Raw genomic sequence first — 22667 nt, forward strand, 5'->3', positions numbered from 1 at the left:
TGTGAAGGAGAACCCACCCTCTACATCAAAGAAAAGGATGGTAAAATACTAATTGTTGTGTTATATGTTGATGATGTTAGTTTCACAGGTAATGATGATTATCTTATTGAAGATTTCAAAAGAGTCATGAAAGAAGAATTTGAAATGACTGACATGGGTTTGCTGAGATACTTCTTAGGAATAGAAGTAGAACAAAATGGAAATGGGATTTTTATCTCAGAAGAGAAATATGTTAATGAAGTGTTGGAAATATTTAATATACAGGAGAGCAAAGCAACAATCACTCCCATAGTGACGGGATTAAAACTGAGCAAAGAGAACAACAACAAGGATTTTGACCCTAGTTTGTACAAGAGCATAGTTGGCAGCCTCATGTATTTGACTGCAACTAGGCCGGATATAATGCATGCTGTTAGTTTAATTTCCAGATTCATGGAGAGGCCAAAAGAAGCACATTGGCAGGCAAAAAAAAGGATTTTGAGGTATGTTAAAGGTACTAAAAGGTTTGGCATTTTACATACTGTTTCAGAATGTTCAGATTTAATTGGATACACTGATAGTGATTGGGCTGGAAGTGTAGATGATCGGAAGAGCACATCCGGTTATGTTTTTCACATGGGTTCAGGAGCCATTTCATGGGCTTCTAAAAAATAGCCTATTGTAGCGTTGCCTATAACAGAGGCAGAATATGTGGCAGCTACAGTAGCAGCATGTCAAGCAGTTTGGATGAGAAGGATGTTAAGGAGTTTATACCAAGAGAAAACAAAAGGAACAATGATTTTTTTTGACAATATCTCAGCTATTTCATTATCCAAGAATTCTGTGTTTCATAAGAGAACGAAGCACATTGACACAAAGTCTCATTACGTCAGGGAATTGGTAAACAATGGAGAAATGGTTTTACAACACTGCAGAACTCAGGAGTAGGTCGCAGATATTCTGACCAAACCATTGGGGCAGAAAAGTTTTGAGTTTTTGAGAAAATGTCTGGGTATGACTGATAACCTAGTAGTTGAAATTAAAGGGGAGTGTTGAAATACTACTTTCAACTGCAGCACCAATTAAAACAACAGATCGAGACTAGATTTTTCCTTACACAGTGTAGATTTTGTTTTTCGGGATCAAGGACATCAAACATTTAAGAACACAAAAATCATGGCAGAGTTGGTAAAAATAGTAAACACCAGGTTTTATTGCGGACATGGAGAATGTACCGCAACATCCAGAAATTTCAGGAATTAAACTTATTTGTCTGCCCCTCCATACCTTGTTTTAATTTCTAGTCTTTCCATAAAATTTTATATATAATATATATATATATATATTTACACTACATGTAATGTAATGTTTTTTTTTTGTTGTTGTTGAATATGCAATGTAATGTAATACACAGCAGCACAAAGAATGAAAAAATGTTTTTACATACAGCGTGTTAATTTTTAGCAGAAACAGAGTGTGTGTGTAATGCACAGCAGTGCAAAGACAGTGGGTTGATTTTCAGAGGAGACAGAGTATTTTGCTTTTTGTAATGCACAGAAGTGCAGACACAGCAGTGTCAATTTGCAGGCAGAGACAGAGTGAAATCTTTGGAAGTGCATCTGAAGCGTTCCTACTGTAATCCCTCTGTTAGAGGAAGTTTTTTTTGTAACAGTCAGTATTGTTAATGAATACAAAGTTTTTTTTTGCGTTGCTGAAACTCTGTCTTTAGCAAATAGTTTCTCGGCGTCAAAAACAGAGTGTTGTTGAAACTCCAGTTTCAGCGTTGTTGAAACACCGTTGCTAAAACTCTGTTGACGAAACTTTGTTGCTGAAACACTATATTCAACAAACAATTTTTAGTTTCCTGTGTTAGAAACAAAGTGTTAAAAACATAGCATTATTCTCTGTTTGTCTTTTCTGGAATTATCAAAAATTCCCAACAAGATATGGGCAATATTTTTATACATTAGTCGACACACTTGCAGTGCTGCCTAGAAATAAGTGAAACTATGCACCCAGAGGATGAATCATTAATGGGTCAAAGATTCTCATTTACTAGCAGCAATGATTTCTAGTGTGGATGGTTGTAACGCTATCAACCTATTTGTGCAGGAATGGTTACTTTCAGGCAACTACCATCATATGTTGCATGTCATCATTCCATCCTGCTTTGCATACTTGCACATTTTCTCTAGCCGTGATCGCTAAATGTGTGATATGTAGAAATCCACGTACATGCATCCCCTCATTTTTAAATTACAATCAATAAAACTGTATAATGATTTTTCCAGGCATTCCTACGTGATTCTCTTCGTTCAAATAACGCTCATTACGAGGATCACAACTTGCTTATATGAGGTCGTTTGTCCATTCTTTGGTGTTTTCATGTTGGCAGTGATGGTGGCAGTGACAATGTTTGCTAGTAGTATTGACAGTGATGGAAGTGACAGTACTTGCAGTTTGACAATGATGGTGGTAGTAATAGTATGTGCAGGTTGAGATTAATGATGTTGGTAGTGACAGTATGTGTAGGTTGAGATTGTAGATTGTGAAATTTCTTATATTTTAGTAATATAGTAATATATGATGACAGTGAAAAGAAATAGAGGTCTACAAAGAAGAGCCTAGAGTAGGTTGAAGCTTACTCCCCCAATCAGGTTGTGGTATACAGTGTGCAACTGCTTGCTACTTGTATCTTTCAAGGTTAGTACCACAATCAAGTTGTAACCTATCCAGTGTGGTAGTTTTCATTTCCTCGAAGTAGTTGCTTCTAAGTAGGAGCTTGCAAATGAATGTAAATGAGTATTGATAGTTTTCTCACTTATAGGTTTGCACCTAAAATTTTTTGTCTCCTTGTGATGTGATGGTTTCTTAGATATGTTGATGGCTTCTTGATATGTTGTTTATATGATGATGCATTGTTATAGTGGACGATATAATGTTTATGATTCATTGCTATATAGATGTATGATTAAAAAAGGTTGTGAAATTGTAAAATTGGTCTCACATTGATTCACCCCATTCTCATTGTGATCTTTGGAAAAACAAATGGAATAAAAAAAAATAATATTAAAAAGCAATTAACTACTGGAAAATGGATCAAAGCAATACGGACTTAGATGCAACATCAACTATGCTTCTTGAATTTGAGTTGGAGTAGGTTAAGAGAAGGAATGAAATATTAATAAAGAAGCTTGATGAGGTCAAGAAATAGAAGGGAGAAATACAAAAAATGTTAAAGGAGAAAAATGACATAATTACCTATCTCAAAAAAAGAGGTAGATTTAGCAAGACAATCAACAAAGGAAATTTAGAAAAATGCTCATACCAAAACAAGTAGCTAAAGGCAAACATCTAGGTATGACAGATTCATTTGTGGTTATTGCTATGTCATTCATTTGGTCATAAGGAAATTACTTGTAGTCTCCATATATGCCATTATTGCAAACAAAAGTTCCCACCTAAGATCGGAAAGGAAGAAAATTTCACGAGTATGTTGCTGTTCAAGGCACATGACAAAGGATCAACATGAAGGAAATAGACAGACATGAAGTAAATTTAGTAAATTTTGGAAATACTGCATCTACCAAAATCATTATAAAAATCACAATTACCATTAACTATTGGTGGCATATCCCTCTCTCTCACTCACATACCAATTCATCCAAATCACTGCCTACTTCCATAAGCAGAGTGGCGGGAGGGGTAGTTATTTGGTTAGACTTGAACTCATTTGGCTAGATAGAAGGTATTGTTTCCTTCATTTGGTTAGTCAGAAAGTGATCAAGTTGCCTTAATAAAAAAATTTCTTCGAAAAATACTAAGGATGGCTCGAACAAAAGGAAAAGAAGAAACTACAATCTAAAGGACTATAAAATGGGATTTCACAAGATGCTAAACATCTTATATAGAGATATCCTATGGGTTCGATTAGGGTTGTTACCACAATTTCCCTTGCTGTATTCATTCTATTATCTTAGGAATGAGTTGAAAGCTTGTATGGAAACATCGGTTATTAAAGGTGCTTCTATTCCCTACTCAACTCTCAACTTAGATGCAATTTCTACTTTTTGTTTGGATATTGTTCCGACAAAACATGAAAATGTGGAATGGTTCGAAACATACTTCCATTCCTTGGGTCATGTTTGACTAGGAAGAATCAAGGTTTGGTATTTCGGGGGTCCATCCACGCCTGGGGCAGATGACGAATGACAAACTCGACTTTGAAACCAGATACCTACCATCCACCAAGGCAGATAACAAAAGAAGGTCATCTCTTGCTTACCACAATCCTAAAAGTTGGGTGGACCTCCTTCACATAGGGAAATAAGTGATTGCAACTCCCTTAGCTGTAGTGGAGAATGAACTAGAAACCTACTCGGAAATCGTTTTTCCCTTTGCTAGAAAGGCCCTACTATATTAATCCAAAAAAAATCTACTTATTGAGAGCACTAATGAAAATACAAAGAATAGTGCTATCTCTTAGAGTTCTAGTTGGTCCAACGTGTGTCATGAAGTCATTGTTTTCACGTGTATGAGATAGAAGGTCCCCCATTTCCGGTTGCTCCATCTCTAGAGATACCTTTAAGCCTCCTCCCGTTCCTCTAAAATAATATAAAGGTGAAAGGCTACATTGATCCAGTAGACCCAGAACCAACATCCATTCTACTATATCCTATTTCAGAGCAAGCATAAGATCCCATTAAAGTTTATCCACTATCAGATCGAGCAGATAGTGATCAATATATATAGTCTACGAGTAGGACTCATATTAGCTTCTAGGTCAACATCATCAATGATATTATGAGAAACATTATCTTCGTAACTTTTATAAATAGGATTCTAATTAGGAGGATATGGCATAAATGTTACTTTGTATCATTGTGTCAATTGTTATGCGGTCAAATGACTATCATTATGACTTCTTAAGTTCCTCTATAAGGAGTTGTCAGAGACCTTACATCTTCATTTAGTTTCTCTTCTTTCCCAAGGCTGATACAATAGTGGATGGGGAAGTATCATGGCTAATTCTAAATTCTAAATGTGTCAAATATCCATCTATCTAGCTGAATGCTTATGATTTACGTAAGAAAGGTGTTGGATTCTTCTAAAGCTAAAGAAGGATTCTATTCTATTTAGCTAGATGTTGATTACATGATACAATAATGTTCAATTGATTGTCTCGTTGAAACATCTTCTACGAAGAACTAGAAACTGTGGCTGAACCACCCATGTGAACCACAGGAGGTAAGGATGAGTCCTAGTGATGTGGTTTTGTTGTTATGTGTAAAGGAAGGCTTACCAAATAATTGTACATAAGGATTGTTGAATCAAACTAGAAGAACTAAAGCACAAGATATTTTGTTCATAGAAGGATTGAAACATAATCTCTTGAGTGTTAGTCAAATATCTTAAAGTTTTGATGTCACTTTCAACTCCAAATGCTGTGAAATTTGAAAATCAATCACAAGAAAATTTCTAGCTAAACCTATCAAGATAGAGAGTAATATATACATACTTGATAAATCAAAGACCAAGAGAAGTCATGATGAAGAAGATACGATTGTCTCCCAATTTCTTCAAACATACTCTAACTCCAATGAAGCTAAGTTTTTTCGAGAGCTCAAGAGTGGAACTAGTAAGTTCAAAGGTGAGCTTCCTTTCAAATGTTTTGAATGTGGAAGGATTGGTCATTAGGCATATAAATGTCCTTATGCTAAAATGAGTGAGATTGATGATGAGTCCATATTCAAACCCAAGTATCAAAAGGGAAAGCAATCCAATAATAAAAAGTTTTTTTATTGAAAAGAAGAAAGTGAGAGTGAGAGCAATGAAAGTTTGTCCCATGAGGAAAGAGGTGAAATGCTATTCATTGTAGGGGCTAAAGAAATTGAATCAGAAGTTGACTATGAGGGAGAACTTAAAAGTGAATTAAAAGAAATAAGGATTGTTATAAAAAGGGAAAGTCAATTGATGCAGTATCTTAATTCGATGTTAAACAAAGGGATTGGATGACTAGATCATGTTCATAGCATGCGAAGGTCCCCTCTTATTAAGACAAGTATTGGCAATAAATAATGTGAGAAATCCAAGAACATTGGTTCCCCAATGTTATCAAATGAAGGTCACCCCAAGAATATTGGTTAGACATTCATAACATCCAATAGTAGCTTTCCTGAAGATCCAAATCAAGAAACACATAAGATCAGTCATACATTTCACTGAGACTCCATGAAATTATAAGAAGGAGAAAAATGCAAGGAACTAGAATGAAGAGAAAGGATCCACAAGGAAAAATATTGCAGTGAAATTAATGAATATGGATCATCACAAATCACCCAGAAGTAGTAATGGAGCAGGCATTGGAAATAAATAAATGATCAATAATCAAGCTGGTGATGAACAACAAGGACACATGGCTCCTCTAAGAAGTAAATTTAGAAGATCAAGATCTTCATCTATGCCCAGGTATCAAACAAATTTATTTGGTTATTGTTTCTCATGCAAAAATTTTGGACAAAAAAGCACAAGTTTGCAAAACCTATGATGTGCTTAGGTATATAGGATATGATCAAGTACCTAAATGGAAATATATGGACCAAATTAGAAGAATGGCCCGTCCATTTCCACAAGTGTTAAAACCAAACATTGAATGCCATATATGTCACAACAGAGGTCATATAACATGAGATTTCAAACACAATTCTAGATGGTAGAGAAGGTATTCCTATCAATTCAAGAATATAGTGAAGAGGTCAAGGAGGACCTTCATTGGGTATGATTACCTAGATCTAATCCTTTGAAGAAATATTCTCCAAGATTAGTATTTTTCAAATAAAAACTTGAAGAAGCAATTATTGTATGAGGGTATCATGTGGAATATGATTTAAAGATGATATGACAAGTAACTATATACAAATAAAAGATCATGGTTTAAGGGGGAGTATAAGAACATACATGAAGCATGATCCTAAGAGGAATACAAAAATAGTCTTTAGAAATAGTAGAGGCATGGCTAGGGGAGATAGTATATCAAAAAAAGGAAGCATGATTTATTTAGGCCCATAGGATAATCTAGGAAAATTTTGTGGACATATACTTATCGGCATGGCAGTTTTCAATAAGAATCCATGATCCATTACTATTTATGTCAAAGGGGAGAGGTTATATAAATTCATGTGATGAAGACACTAACCATAGTAGGAAGGGAGAGATTGTGAACATTGACATTAACTAAGGAAGATATGTGCACAGTTCGAGTTTTTGTTTGGATGACATTAACGAACATGAATGTTTGATGGCGTTGCCATTAATGACAAAGGGGGATATTGTTACACATGATGTTTCCATTGATGAACAAGATGTCATTGATGTCAAAAAGGATGCATGAGATAGTAGTAGTACCATCAATGATGACCAAAATAAGTAGCTAGATTATATATAAAGTAATCTTATAGTTGGATATATTACATTTTCTCATAAAAGTCAATTGAAGGAGCTTGAATTTATTTTAGATTTTGATGTAGTAATGATATCATAAACATCCTACAAATAGCATGGTTGTGTAAATCTCATCGATACCATTCCAACTATATATTCTGCTTGGAAAAATTCCTCCCCAAATGAGAAGTTATGGCTCTTGAAGTTTCAATATTAATTTAGGAACCAAAATCTAGGGAAAAGACCCAAATATTTAATATGTTGAATAATAAACATATTTTGGGTGCATCTACCATTCCTTGTCCTAGTCAATGGTGGATCTCAATGAGACTCGAGAAACCATTAATCACACTAATAATTGTGCACCTTCTTGCTAATCAGGCGGTTAAGGATCAACATGGTTAAAATGAGTGATGGCTGAGGAAGGTAGTTTTGTGACCTTTAACATATATTCATGACCCAAGAGATTTATGCCATGTGTGACACTTGGTATGATGCCATTTTCCAAACATGATGACATGATCGACACATCATTCCTCTGGACATTCGCACTGACATGGTAGCTCAAACATGACTTGGAAGAAAACTTGAGGGTGTGACATAGTAGAAAATAAAGCTTGCTAGGACATGTCAATGTTGATGTTAGGATGATCACATGCAACCATTAGGGGTTTCCATGTGGCAGGGAGATGTAGCGATTTCAAATTCATGCAATTCCTGAAGAAGAGTGATACATGGCACCACTCATGGGCTTCCATGTAGCATGATGACATTATGTTGATTTCATCATGCAGGAGATGAAGGACCCCTAAGGACCTGGTCTGGAGGGATGGCTGCATGGAGAGGTAATATTGAAAATAAGGGGCCAAGGTAGACGACGATACCAAAGTCACATTAACATGGCCATATGGTATAATCTACTTTAGTGAAAGCCCTGGGTTACCTAGCTTTAACAATTATAATTTTGGGTCAGCTCCTTCACATGAATCCTTTATAAATTTTGACACTTTCCTCCCAAATAAAATATATGCACAGAATCATCCAATGGTCTGAGTTTTGGTGCAATGTCTAATTGAAGTATCTAGTTCTAGTTTGGAAGTATTCATTAATGCTGTGGTTGTAGATAGGTCAGGGGTTCAATTAGTTAGGTTGGCATTCGATGTGAGCAATAATTGAAGTCTTTGAATCTAAATGCGTTTAGTGACATGGTTAAATATAGGCTAGATGCTTGATGATCCATCATTGACTACATTGACATTCAATTTGAGTCTTGGTGCGAGCCTTATTTGATGGTTTTGATTCTAATTATATTTTCTAGACAGGGCAGAGCCCCAATGACCGAAAACAAATAGTTACTACAAACGGTTTGGCCTCATGCCCAATATGTATGAACATCCACAATTTATAGATTAATAGTGGTTTCAATACCCTGTAAGCAACAAAGTGTAATGTGATTGGTATGGAGTTTTGTTAGGAATTCTCTGGGTGTAGGTTTAACCCCACTCATTGACATGTTTGTAATTTATTTTATTTTGTTTTATATGGGAATTTTGTTTCATAGTTAGCATTAACTAGTGGTTGGCATGAGAATTCAACAATCTATTAAAGATCAATTGGAAAGAGATTGTTTATAGAAGATTAAATTGTTATATAGCTATATTTGATTATTTCAGGTTTTTGGGCTCAATATTAGTTAAAATTTGATTCCTAAAGGATGATTAGGAATTAGAGATGGATGTAACTAGGGATATACGATACTATATTCACTCTTATTTCAAGGTCAAAATATTTATTTTATGCTTCAAGGGTCTATGAACATGTAACATGTATTTTGGATACATAGTCAAAAAAAATCCAAGAAAGGGTTTGAGTGACTTGATTGATGAACTTATTGGAGAGAAGAATGGGAAGTAGTATTCATAGGTTTCATTGATAGTGATTGTGGAAGTGACAGTGTTTACATGTTGTAATGATTGCCATGGTGGCAGTGAAAGTGCTTGTAGGTTGCAGTGACAATGATGGTGGCAATGAAAATTATGGTGGTATTGATAATGTTTGTAGGTTGTAGTGACAATGATGGTCATAGTGACATTGCTTTCAGGTTGGTAGTGATGGTGGCAATGACATTGTTTGGAGGTTGTAGTGACACTGGTGGAGGCAGTGACAATTATGGCATGTTGAAAACAATGGTGGAAATGACAGTATATGAAGGTTGAGATCATGGTATAGGCTGTGATGTTTAAAAAATATTACAGATTATGAAATTCCTTATAGTGCAGTGATATATGATAACAATGGATCCAATTTGAAAATGATATGAAATAGAGGTCCAGAAAAAGTTGAAGTCCAGGCTAGTGCCTCTTGGGAGGTTGGAGCCTCAATCAATTTGGAGCCTAGAGCAAGTTGGAGCCTACTAATTCTCAAGGTTGGAGCTTCAATCAGGTTGTATCCTACAATGAGAAACTTCTTGCACCTTTCAAGGTTAGTGGCTCAATTAGATTGTATCTTATTGAAAGTGGTAGCTTTCATTTCTTGGGGATAGTTTCCTCCAGTGGGTCAAAGCCTACAAATTGATTTAAATGAATTGAAGATAAAGAAGAAGAAGATAGGTGGTTTTCTCCCATATAGGTTTGCATCTAAAAATTGGTGTCACCTTGTGATATGATGGTTTCTTAATCTGTTGATGGCTTCTTGATATTCTTCTTGATGATGCATTGTTGTAGTTGATGATATTTATAAGTTATTTTTATAAATATGTATGAATAAGAAAGGTTGTGATATTGTAAACTGACCTCATGCTGACAACACCACCCCCCCCCCCAAAAAAAACCTCTTTCAGTGTGACCTTTGGACCAACAATTTGTTTATACCTAGCCATGTTGAAGCCTTCAACCAACTACCTTTATAAATGACCAAACCTTTATTTTCAATATTTTATAGGAAAAAATATCTATCCTATCCTTCTAATCATCCATTAAATATAACTCCTTTGTCAAAAAATAGATGAAGAAAAAATCCATGTACATAATCTACTTGTCATCATGCATTTTTACTTTTACCTTAAGATTTTCTTAATTTGTTTTGCCACAAATTAATCTTTACCTATTTTATCCTTTTTTATTAATAAAATATTATTATTTAGATATTTCATATGACCCTTCATATTATTTATTATTATTATTCTTATTAATTTAATAGCATTAGCAATGACATAGTCCCTCTCTTCAAGAAACATCATAGAAAAATTATCTTTATTCATGTAACTTATTATTTATTTATTTAGTTCCATATCTTATAAACAATTCTCTTTGGTGTAACTAGCATAAGGAACAATCTAGTAAGCATAAAAAACACTTAAAGTTACATCATAGTACTTGACGAAGAACGAGTACTTTCAATCTTGTTTTTTGCAAATTTTGGGAACTAGGCTTAAAGTGTATTGATCTTAGTCATTATCTAAGATTCAAAACCTCATCTTCCCCGAGGAAGGAATCAAGACTGGTTGTTTTGTGGATAAATTTCTTATGTGTACATAAGTAATCTCCCTAGACCTAGTGGCTTAGTCTAGAAACCAGCAAGAAAAAAATGTAATGATTTTCCTTAGAGATGTTTGAAATATGGAAATAAAACCTACTTGGAGTCCAATGCAAGCTTCCTCCTTATCCTTACTTGTTAGCTCTAGCTACAACTCCAATTTTAAAAGTGGAAGCTATAAATCATCCAAAACAAACAAGAGAACCAAAATATACAAAATAAAATATAAAAATACTTATAAATGGGAAGTCAAGGGTTCATGTTCTACATGTGCATAAAAAACACATAATGTTTAAGAGAAATAATGCACATTTTTATCAATAATGATAGGAAATATTGCAACTCTTGTAGGCCTTGACTTGGTGAATCTCTCCCAGCTCTATTTCCCTTCCTTTTCCACATTGGTAAACCTTCAATCACACCTTAAGTGCATGGATGGATTATGGCGTTCTAGAAACAAATGGAAAACATGAAGGCATAATCATAGTTTTCGAAAGACAACCCAAACTCTATGGTATAGGCAACATTTATAGGGTAAATGAGGTATTTTGGGATTTACCATTCGAGGGATTAGATCCACATTAGAATGAGGCGAGTTCTAGGAGATAAGAGATAAGACATCAATAGTAGGATTTTGAGATCAATTCCAAGAGAAAATAGTTAAAAACCACTCCCGAATATTCTAGAGAGAGAAACTTTGAAATTAATTTTTATTTTTCCTCATTTCTAGGTGTTCATCACACTTTTTGTGAAAGAAACCTACATTGACCAATGGATTTTCCATGTGTGCAACCTGTGCCATCACATTTTATCAATAAAGTAGGTGTGATGAGGCCTTAAACTAGGGCTTTCGACCAATGTAATCCAAGGTTATTGTAACTTCTAGAAAGGGAATGTTTTAGGCTTTGCAGGGGATCATTATAAAGTGTAAATGGATGATGATATATCTAGTTTCAGGACCATTTGTTTGAACACAAAAAAATGACCTGTAACAAATTGCCCCTAAAAGTAAAAATTCAAAAGTTGCAGATGAGGACTGAAGTGCTTTACCATGTGAAAATTCTAGATCAAGAATCGACTAGTTGAGATCATCAGTTAACTGTTACAATACATTACCATCATGATATCATCGCCAAGGTAGGCATACCCATACTCAGGATATGAGCCATTTTACATGTACAATGATCAAATTCGCATCTACTGATGACATATTGTTGATGCATGCTTGGATGACTTTTCATATTAACATAACCATCATACTTTATAAACCTTGTATGAATCCTGAAATTGTGTCCTAGATTGATGAAAGTAGATCTCGGATCTTCTATATTGTCACTCGATAGCGTGAGTCTAACCATGTGAATAAATGTGTTGGATTCCTACATGGTAGACACCATCTGATTATTGACCAATAATGAAAACCATTAATAGATGCAAGAAGAAACACCATTAATGATAATGGCCCTCAAGGTACTAAGAGAAATCTATAAGGTGTGAATAGATGAGTTGAAGTTGAAGGCCACACATAATCTTCTGGTCGAAGGCCAATGATGAGAATCTGGCACCTAAAGTGAGGAAACTTTCCATTGAGGTATGCAAGTTCCAAGGCATTAAAGGGAGTTTTTATGTCAACTTTCTAGATAATATGCTGATGTTGATAGGAAATGACCTATCGTAGGTGGGACTTAATATATCCCCCATAAATGACATGAAACGAACAACAATATGTGAGATAGAATGTGATGAATTAAATTTGGTTTAGGGGCTAAAGGTATTGTAGTAGATATAAACCGAGGGTGGAATTCTCTTGAACATATCAATGAAAATTATATGGAGTTGGAAACGTTGACTCAAAGACTCATCATGAAGGTTTTCAATAAGAGAGGCAAGCATATTCCCCAACCCAAAACATTCACGGAGGTGAAAGAGTGTCATGTTCAAGAGTGAATCACTACCATAAACAGGTTTCATGTATTGCTACCCAAATTTCCCCACTATTTATCGTAAGTACCTCTTTATTATTTTACAAGCTTGAGGATAACATGTTCTTCAACTGTAAGTTCATCCTTTGAATGAATCCTTCCAAGTATTTTTAACATTAATTATAAGTCCAATAATAAATCCAATGAAATTAAACCAAAATCAAATCTTTGATAGATTAAAATTTAGATAAATATACACTAATAATATGTTAACTCACATATGTCCAAATACATATATAACATTAATAATAAATTCAACAATAAAATACCTCTAAAAATTTGATAATCCTATTTTTAAAATAAAACCAACAATTTGATTAACTACACAATTCAATTAATAGGTTCATAAAATTTCAACCCATAACAATCCTCAAGGTTAAAACAATTTAATAAACCAATTTAATACTATTTCAAAATAAAAAATCCTAGCCAACTAATTTTCTTTTACAAATGCACATGTCATGAATTATATATATATATATATATATATATATATATATATATATATATATATACGCATGATAATTAGCTCTATGATATATTGTTGATGTTCTCATAAAGCAAATGGCTTTCCACTGATGATGGACTCAATTAGATGTCTGAAGCGTTGGGTTCAAAAATGTCTCTAAAATAGGTTATTCCTCACTTATCTCAAATACACTCCACCTATATGGATTCATTATTCAAAAATGAGTTATGAGGTTCTATTTATAACAAGAGGGGGCAACCCTTCAACTCCCCTTTGTGGCTTTTGGACTACCCTCATGACTCTTCAACTTCTTTGCAAAATAAATCATTCCATTGCATCATGACTCTTCACATTCCAATATTGACACTTGGAATTCCACTTACAAATTAATTACAAATAATATTACAATTTACACTCATACCCATATAGGACAAAATAGGGTAGAGACAACTTGACAACCTAACAAGACAAAATACTATGATGCTTGAGTTTGGGGAAACTCTATCTCAACAACTTCCACTTGATGTATGTCATTCACGTAGTGGTGCCAAGCTTAGTACTGTGCGATGAAATCCCCAAATTGTGTGACGATGTCTGGATGGACGTGGACTCTACCCTCCATGGAATCCATCTACAATGATTTTGAACCAGTTTGTACTTCCTTCCGAAGCATGATCAACATTGTCTGCACTTGCATAGGGCCACCAATGTAGTGCATATTCTGTCTATTCACCTCCATGTTCTCCTTGGTGGCAATCTATCTCAACTTCTCAAAGTATTCCTCTCTCCCCTTTCTCACCTATTTCCTGGGTTTGTCTTTATTGAGTGAGCCAAATAATGGGATATTTTGGGTCCTCACCAAGGAATGCAAACTATTGTATATTTGTGCATACGAGGCGACAATGTTGCCAATGAATGAGGTGAGTTGCTTACTATTATGGATCAACAAATGCACTCTCGCTTTCTTCAGCTCTGCCCATGGCTTCATTTTCTTATCCAATACAAGTGGTTCCCCTTTGTATCGCATTTTCCATTCATGCACGACATTGATTTCAACTTGCACATTTATGATATTTTTGACAAAGTCTTTACACTACTATTGCAAGCTAGGAATGAGGAAAACTGCCTTATGCATGGTAACAAGCTCCTCATAGAGATCCTACATGGTCTCTCCAAGTGTCGATACTTAATTAAGTATCGCTTCCTTCATTTCCTCCAAGTGGACTTGCACAAAAGCTATGTTCTAAGCTATTGTGCAGAGTTGTTCAACCTCTTTCCTAATAGCTTGCAAGTTCTTTGCCAATTGCATATTCTCGGCCATTGGACGCTGATCGTTTGGCTTCAATGCACCTGCAAGGTCCAAATTGGCTGAGGAAATGGCTTCAGGATCTCTCCCAATGTTGGCCATAATTACCCTTTCTTTCATAAAAGTAGGAGATGTGAAATCATCCATAAAATTCTTCTTATGTGATTGTACAATATTCTTTTGGATTTCATCATAAGAAAGATTGTACGTGTCTATAACTGGATCATCGTTAAGAGGAACAACTTCCCCTTCCTTTCCTGGATATGACTTTGTTGTTGGAGGTGGTGGAGACTGAATAGTGACCTGTTGTGTGCTAGGAATCAAGTCGACATATTGATTATGCTTCTCTGCTTCCACCTCCATGTCATTGATCTCTATCAATTGTTCAATCTACTTAGCAAGTTCCTGATCCTGCATCTATCCAGCCTCGTCCTCTGTTGGTTGTTAGTTTTGTTATTTCTCTTCAACTTGTTTCCATGTTGTTTCTTTTTCTAATGCATGTTTCCTTTCTTATTCTTCCTTATTATGCTTCTATTCTTGTTCTTTCTTGTTCTTTTCTTCCACCAATATCTTGTGTTTTTCTTATCTCTTCCTCTATTCTGCTCTCTACATCATCTATTTCCTCTTTGCCTCAATTGCTGAAGTCGCTTTCATAACAATTGGATATGCTTTCTTCTTACAGATTCTTTCTCCCCTTTGAATGTGAGCAAGGTTTCTCTTTCCTTTATCATAGATGAGGTTGTTCCCTTATACTCATGTTGCTTCTAAATTTGTTGCCTTCTATGGAGTGGCATATGAAGTGCCTGTAGAACTGACCGACTCACGGGCCTTGGAGGAATTATAGAAATTCTTCCATAAATCCTCCTCCTGCTAATGAAATGTCCCACTGAGCCACTGAAAGTGAATTCTCGCACATTGGTTCTTTATAATACAATGAGAATTGTACATATTAAAGTCTCCAGCATCAAATGAAAACTTCTCTATCGCCTTTCCTTCAGTATCTGTGACTTTGAGGTTCTTTATCTTTTACAATCCAATTTTCATAGGAATATTTTGCCAAGGTGCTTTCTTCTTCATGTAAAAATATTTTGATAACCCTGTGGAGAGATGATATGACACTTCTTGCATGACTAGCTTTTTGGTGGCATACCTTGGTAAAACATGTGGTAGCTTCTCTCTGCTGAATACTCCAAGAAAGGTTCCATCCGGTGAGGCAAACCAATATGCAATCTCTTATATTGCCTCCATTGTTACAGGTGACATGCAAGGTTTTCTTCCTCAAAGCTCATCATGTATAGCCAAATGAGGAAGTGGTTAGTTAGGTTCACCATAACCCCTTGATGGATGCAATCCGAGAGAAGAATGTAGTAGATGTGCGTGGAAAGTTCTCAAGGTGACAAAGCCTAGTTTATTCCACAAGATGCATTATGTGCACAGATTACATCTAGTAAATATGTAGACATATATAATCTCCCTTGTATTCCGTTGAGAGGATTTAGAGCGTTGCCTACATGGATCCTTAACTGTTGAGCCAACAAATTTGACAAGTTGAGCGACTTCCCATTGTTCACACTTGGTTCAGAAGGACTGCCCACCCTTTTGAAAATGTCTCTATGTTTTGTTGACCATGGATTCTGCAAGCTAAGATGATCAACAACTGATAGGCCCTCCTAAGAGACATTATCTTACATGTGTTGGTGGGTGTCTATCAAAACTTTGATGGCTCCTTCACCAAGTTGTTGACAACATCCCTTGTGACCACATAGTTGTTGGTGGAATAGAAGAGTGAATCCATCTATGTTTCTGGCTCAGGGAAATGGTACATACATCGATAATGTATTGCCAGAAAAGTAGCAAGCCGTCATCCGTTGTCACTGCTCGAAGTCATGGTCTTCACATCAATATGTGAGACAGTATGGTTGATGACATCTGCACATGGGAAGGTTGGATATTTGCATCCAACAATGTGTAGCCATGATCTCTAGACATTAATGTATACCTTCTAGTCCTCTATATCTGTTACGAATTCCTTTGATGAAAAATCTTTATTTACTTTCTCCCATGTAAGATTTGAGTAATTTTCTACATACAATTGAGTGTTTGAGTATACTAGGAAGTTTATTGGCATTTTCTCAACTGCTTCCTTGGTACTCCTCCTAGTCGTATCTTTTGAATAAATTCTCTTAGATGCCATGGTAACAATGATTGCTCGAGAGAAGTGATCTATAATTGTGGTACCTATGGGATAGAAAAAATACTCATGGCAAGCAAACAATTAGCCTTTTACAAATCTATCTTCACAATAAGATTAGACAGAAAACCAATGCACTAGTGACGAAAATTACATAGTTTTATTGGGAAAGTCAAGGGTTGTGGATTTGGCAACTGTGCATTACAAAGTCCCAACATCCAAGTTTCAACCTGAGGATTGAGACTGTGTCATGCACAACCCATCCTGGGCATTAACTCGGAGAGACTGTGCATTTCACAGTGTCAGTAGCCAAGAGGCAAACTGAACCCTAGAACTACACAATGCATATTTAGGCCAACCAATACTGGGCATTGTGCATTATCATAGACCAAGCCTCAACTTCAACTTTTGGATTGCGTAATGCCCATCTCGCCAAGGAAAGTGTGGATCTGCCCAGTGGAAGTGTTAGAAACAAGAAGATATGAGTGGTGATATGAGTTTGAGTTTATATATTACTAATTATATATGAATCAATATGAATCAAGTGTAGAAACTTAACAAATGAAAGGAAAAACAAATGTGTGAGGAGAGTCACTAGTGTGCAAAAACAAGAAAATCAGAGCGACACTTATGAAAAGAAACGACAAAATAAACAACACTTCTACAAGTGAATACAAGTTAAAACATAAGAAACTACAAAGAGAAACAAGCAAAACAACACTCATAGAAGCATAATGACAAAAAGTGACAGAAAAAGAAGCAAAAGATGACAAAAGATAAACTCAGCCAGAAAAGTGACGAAAATTGCACTGAAGGTTCCTTGATCTCCATGGGAATGTTAGATATCCAAGATTGAATGTACATATGAGCTCAAAATGAATCTATTAAATATATTTCGGTGGATTAGGGTTTAGGACCAAAGGAGCCAAAGAACGAAGGACGAGAAGATAACACTTCCTCGCAGACATTAGATTCAAAGTCAAAACTTGCATTGGATTTTTGAATATGTGGGGTGGGAGAAGATGGCAGTAAATCAATAGTTGAAGTCCCAAGTTCTGCTACCTAAACCTGCAAAATTGGAGTTTTTTTATTAAAAGGAGACAAAGAGCCACTTGGAATAGAAAATTTGTTTCTCACAGATTTTGAAGCTCTAAAGCTGTAGTATGTTGGGAGACTTTCAAAACATTGATATTCATGCAGATCCATTGAAATGTGAACTAGAAATTCAAATTTCTATTTTGTTAATGGCCAATAAACATCATCTTTAGAAAATTTAAATCATAAATGAATGAAATAGTCGTGAAAATTGTCAAGAGATTCATTAGGGGATTTTTTCAATCACATAATTTTCATGAACATAGATTTGTAATCATACCTATCAAAGGTGCGGTAAAGTTATGTGGAAATATGTTTGAAAGAGTTAATAGAAGTGACAGGAAATGTGTAACACCATTCCCTTACTTAACCTTTGAACATAAGAGTTAACAACCCACAAGCAACTTTCTCACCATGAATATCAGGCTTCATCAAAATTCAAGAAAATGAACAATGTGCTCAAAGAAGGTTGTTTCACCCTCACCATTAAATTTGAGATTTGACAAGTCGTTAATGATTTCCATTGACACTTTTATTTTTCAGGTTTTAGAAAAACATGTCGGGGCTAAGATATGGGAGGAAGCTTTTAATGCGTGTGGAAAGTTGAAATAGACTTCATGGGCTCATATTGTCGTTTGGTCATCCCTCTAGCACCAAAAATTTTGACAATGTTGGACCCACCAACGTTCATGGGATCTCATCGATATGAAGTCCCAACTAGACCTCACACCGTTTGGAGTAGAAGTCCTAATAGTGGGGTGTTAATAATATGGCTTGGTTTCAAATACACATAGAGTGGTGAACGATGTCTTTATTGAGAACAAGTGTGTGACCCTGTGAAAGATCAAGTGCGATGCATGAAGGTTCCAACACACGAAGGGAAAAGGAAGTGAGCCCCTTGGAAGCATCTCATAGTATGTAGCTTGAAAGGAACATATGAGAATAATAACATCACAATGTAATATGTGGAATAGTCCACAATTTTAACAATGATGAATTAATACAACAACACACATTCAAAAAGATTCATACAAATGCAAATGAAAAGTTTCATAAACATAAGCATAAGTTAAATAATGTACATTGCAAATAAAACAAGAATAGTCCTACTATATCTAGCTCTGATATTTTATTAAAAGTGAGAGTTCCCCTACACTATTAACAACCTTTCTCTTTCCTTTATCCTGCATGGGGTTTCTCCCTTCTATTGGAGTGACTTCTAGAGTTGCTACCTTCTTTGGAGTGGCCTGTGAAGTTCCTTCAAAACTAATCAGCTTGCAAGTCTTGGAGGAATTATATATATTCTTCCATGGATCCTCCTCTTGCCAATTAAATATCTCACTCATGCACTGAAAGTGAATTATCAAACAATGGTTCTTGAAAATACCACAGGGATTGTATGAATTAAAGTCTAGAGTACCAAATGGAAACTTATTTATCACCTTTTCTTTTGTATTCACAACTTTTAGGTTCTTTATCTAGTACAATCTAATTTGCATAGGATGATTTTTCCAAGGCTCTTCCTTCTTCCTGTGCAAAGCTATTGCTAACCATATGGTGAGATGATATGACACTTCTTGCATGATGAGCTTGTCGGTGGCATACCATGGAAAAACATGCGGTGGATTTTCTTTGTTGAATACTCTAAGGAAGGTGCCATTTGGTGAGGGAAACAAATTTGCATTATCTGATATTGTCTCCATTACCATATGGGACATGCAAGGTGGCTCTTCCTCAAAGATCATTATGTATAACGGAATGAAGAAGTGGTTAGTTAGCTTCTCCATGACCCCTCAATTTCTGCAATCTGAGTGCATCGTGCAGTACATGTGGACAAAAAATTCTCGAGGTTACCAAGCCCAGTTCATACCAAGGAATGCATTATGTGCATAAATTGCATCCAGTAAATATGCAGACATATAGAATCTTGCTTTCCTGCTCGTAGGAGCATTCACAACATTACCTACATGGATCCTTAACTATTGACCCAACAAATTTGACGAGTTGAGTGACTTCCCATTGTTCACAAACTGGTTCAAAAGGATTTCCCAACCTTCCAGAAAGGTCTCTCTATTCTTTTAACCGAGGATTCTACAAGCTAAGATGATCAGAAACTGATAGGCCCTCCTGAGTGACCTTGTCTTATATGTGTCTGTGGTTTTCTGTCAAAACTTTGATGGCCCCTTCACCCAACTCTTAACAACATCCGTTGTGACCAAATAGTTGTTGGTGGCATAAAAGAGTGAATCCATGCCTGTTTCTGGCTTAGGAAAATGGTACATAGATTGGTAATCTACTACGAGAAAAGTAGCAAGCCTCCATCCAATGACACTGCTCAAAGTCATCGTCTTCACATCAATATGTGAGACAATCCAACTGATCAAATATGCACATGGGAAGGTTTGATATCTACATGCAACCTTGTGTAGATCTGATCTCTAGACATGAATGTATACTTGTCGGTATTGTAGATCTATTGTGAAGTCCTTTACTGATAAAGCTTCATTTAATTTCTGCCATGTAAGATTTGAGTCATTTTCTACATACAATTGAGTGTCTGAGTATACTGGCAAGTTTACTGGTGTTTTCTCAACTTCTTCCCCGATACTTCTCTTAGTGGTATCTTTTGAATCAGTTCTCTTAGGTTCCATGGTAAAAATGATTTCTCGAGAGAAGTTCTCAACAACTGTGGTACCCGTGGGACAGAAAAGACACTTATGGCAAGAAAAGGATTAGCCTTTCACAAATCTATCTTCAAAACAAGATTAGGGAGAAAACTGGTGCACTAGTGAGAAAATTTGTGCAGTTGTATTAAGAAAGTGAAGGGGCGTGGTTGTGGGATTTCACATTCCGCAGTCCCAATAGCCAAGGTGCAACCTAAGGCTTGAGATTGCACAATAAGAAGTCCATCCTTGGGAGTGATTGGGAGAGACTGTGTATTACACAGTCTAAGTGGCCAAGAGGCAGACAGAGCCCTGGTATCATGGAATGCGTAGTTGGGCTAGTGTGTACTACGCACTATGCAGTCTCATAGGCCAAACCTCATCTTGATCTTCTGGATTGCGCAATTCCTAACCGGTAAATGTGAAAACTGGTCAAGGAAAGTGTGGGTCTTCCAGGTGGAAGTGTGGGAAACAAGAAAATCTGAATGATGATATGAGTTTGATAGCAAAAATGATTAAGTATAGATGAATCAATATGAATCAAGTACAAAAACTTAACAAACATAAGTAAAAACAAATATGTGAGGAGACTCGTTGAAACGATGATGGCAAGTGTGGAAAAATAAGAATATGAATGTGACACTTATGAAAGGAAAACGAAAACCTAAAACAACGCTTATAAAATCTAATACAAGTTAAAATGTTAGCAACCATGAAAAAAAACAAGAAAAACAACAAATATAAGTGAAATGACAACAAGCGACAGAAAAAGCGGAAAAAATGAAAAAAGAAAAACTCACCCAGAAAAGTGATGACAAATCCACTGGAGGTTCCTTTATCTCCTCAGGAATTCTAGAGATCCAAGATCGAATGTACAAATGAGATCTATAGGTTTCTATTAAACAGAATGTGGTGGAACGGGATTTATGATTTGCGTGCCTAAAATCAAGGAAAAACTGACACTTGGCGGAAATTTCTAAAAATAGGGACTGTGCCACCTTTAGGGAACTTAATAATGAATCCCTTATTTCTAGGGATTTATTTTTGCTGTTTTATTTTCTTAATTTTTTTGTTTTGGGAAACTTTCCATGTACACTATTGGGAAAGATTGCACAATTGTGGAGAACTAGGCAACTTTCCTGCTTATTGCATTATGCAGTTCCTGACCTTAGTGATGAATTTGCACAATTTGTGGGATTAGTGCTTGGATTTATTCCATGAATGCGCAATTTATGAGCTCAGGGAATAATTTCCATTTTGGATTGTGCAATTCCACTCATTTAAGGCTAGTTATCCCTCATGGAGTGCACAGTTTCTGGAGGCAAGCCCAGAATTGTTATAAGGCCAAGTCAGAAGGTTAGCTTGTGACTTAGAAAGATCAGTTATATGTAAAACAAAGAAAATAAAAGGATAGATGAAAGGGATAAGTCTCAATAAAAACATGAATATTTTAGGACAATCAAAGGTAATCATGTCAACAGAAAGGAAGGATCCAAAATCAAAGCATAGGAAAAATTTTGGAGGGTGCTTTTAGTTGCTACAACACCATCACATATCAGTCAACATGTAATGATATTCAACCAAAAGTCCTATAAATCCTTGCAACATCACAATATTTTGAAATCAACATAAAGTTGACCAACAAATCAAGCATATCATGCATATCAACCAATAATCTAATGTGTGCATATGATCCTCTTCAGGTCCAGCGTTTGAACCAGTTCTCTGGTACCGCTTTGTAACACACCCTTTAATAGCTCTAGCCCTTCCTAACATAGCAAGTGATGGTTACTAAGCAAGAGCATACCCCAAAGCTCTAGCTATAGAGATGGGGTCAATTTTTTTTTACCTTTTTTGAACTCTTCATACATAAAAATGGATACTAGTACCATTACATTTGTCTCATTGAGACCTTTCCAACAATATTCAATTTGTCTTGATCCTACCTCCTGATCAAAAGGTTGGAGTCTTCAAATATTCAACCAATAATAATATGCCATGTCATCAA

The sequence above is a fragment of the Pinus tabuliformis genome, chromosome 2_2, assembly GCF_031772625.1.
Source record: "Pinus tabuliformis cultivar Carrire ecotype Pingquan chromosome 2_2, CPIR1, whole genome shotgun sequence".
NCBI lineage: Eukaryota > Viridiplantae > Streptophyta > Pinopsida > Pinales > Pinaceae > Pinus > Pinus tabuliformis.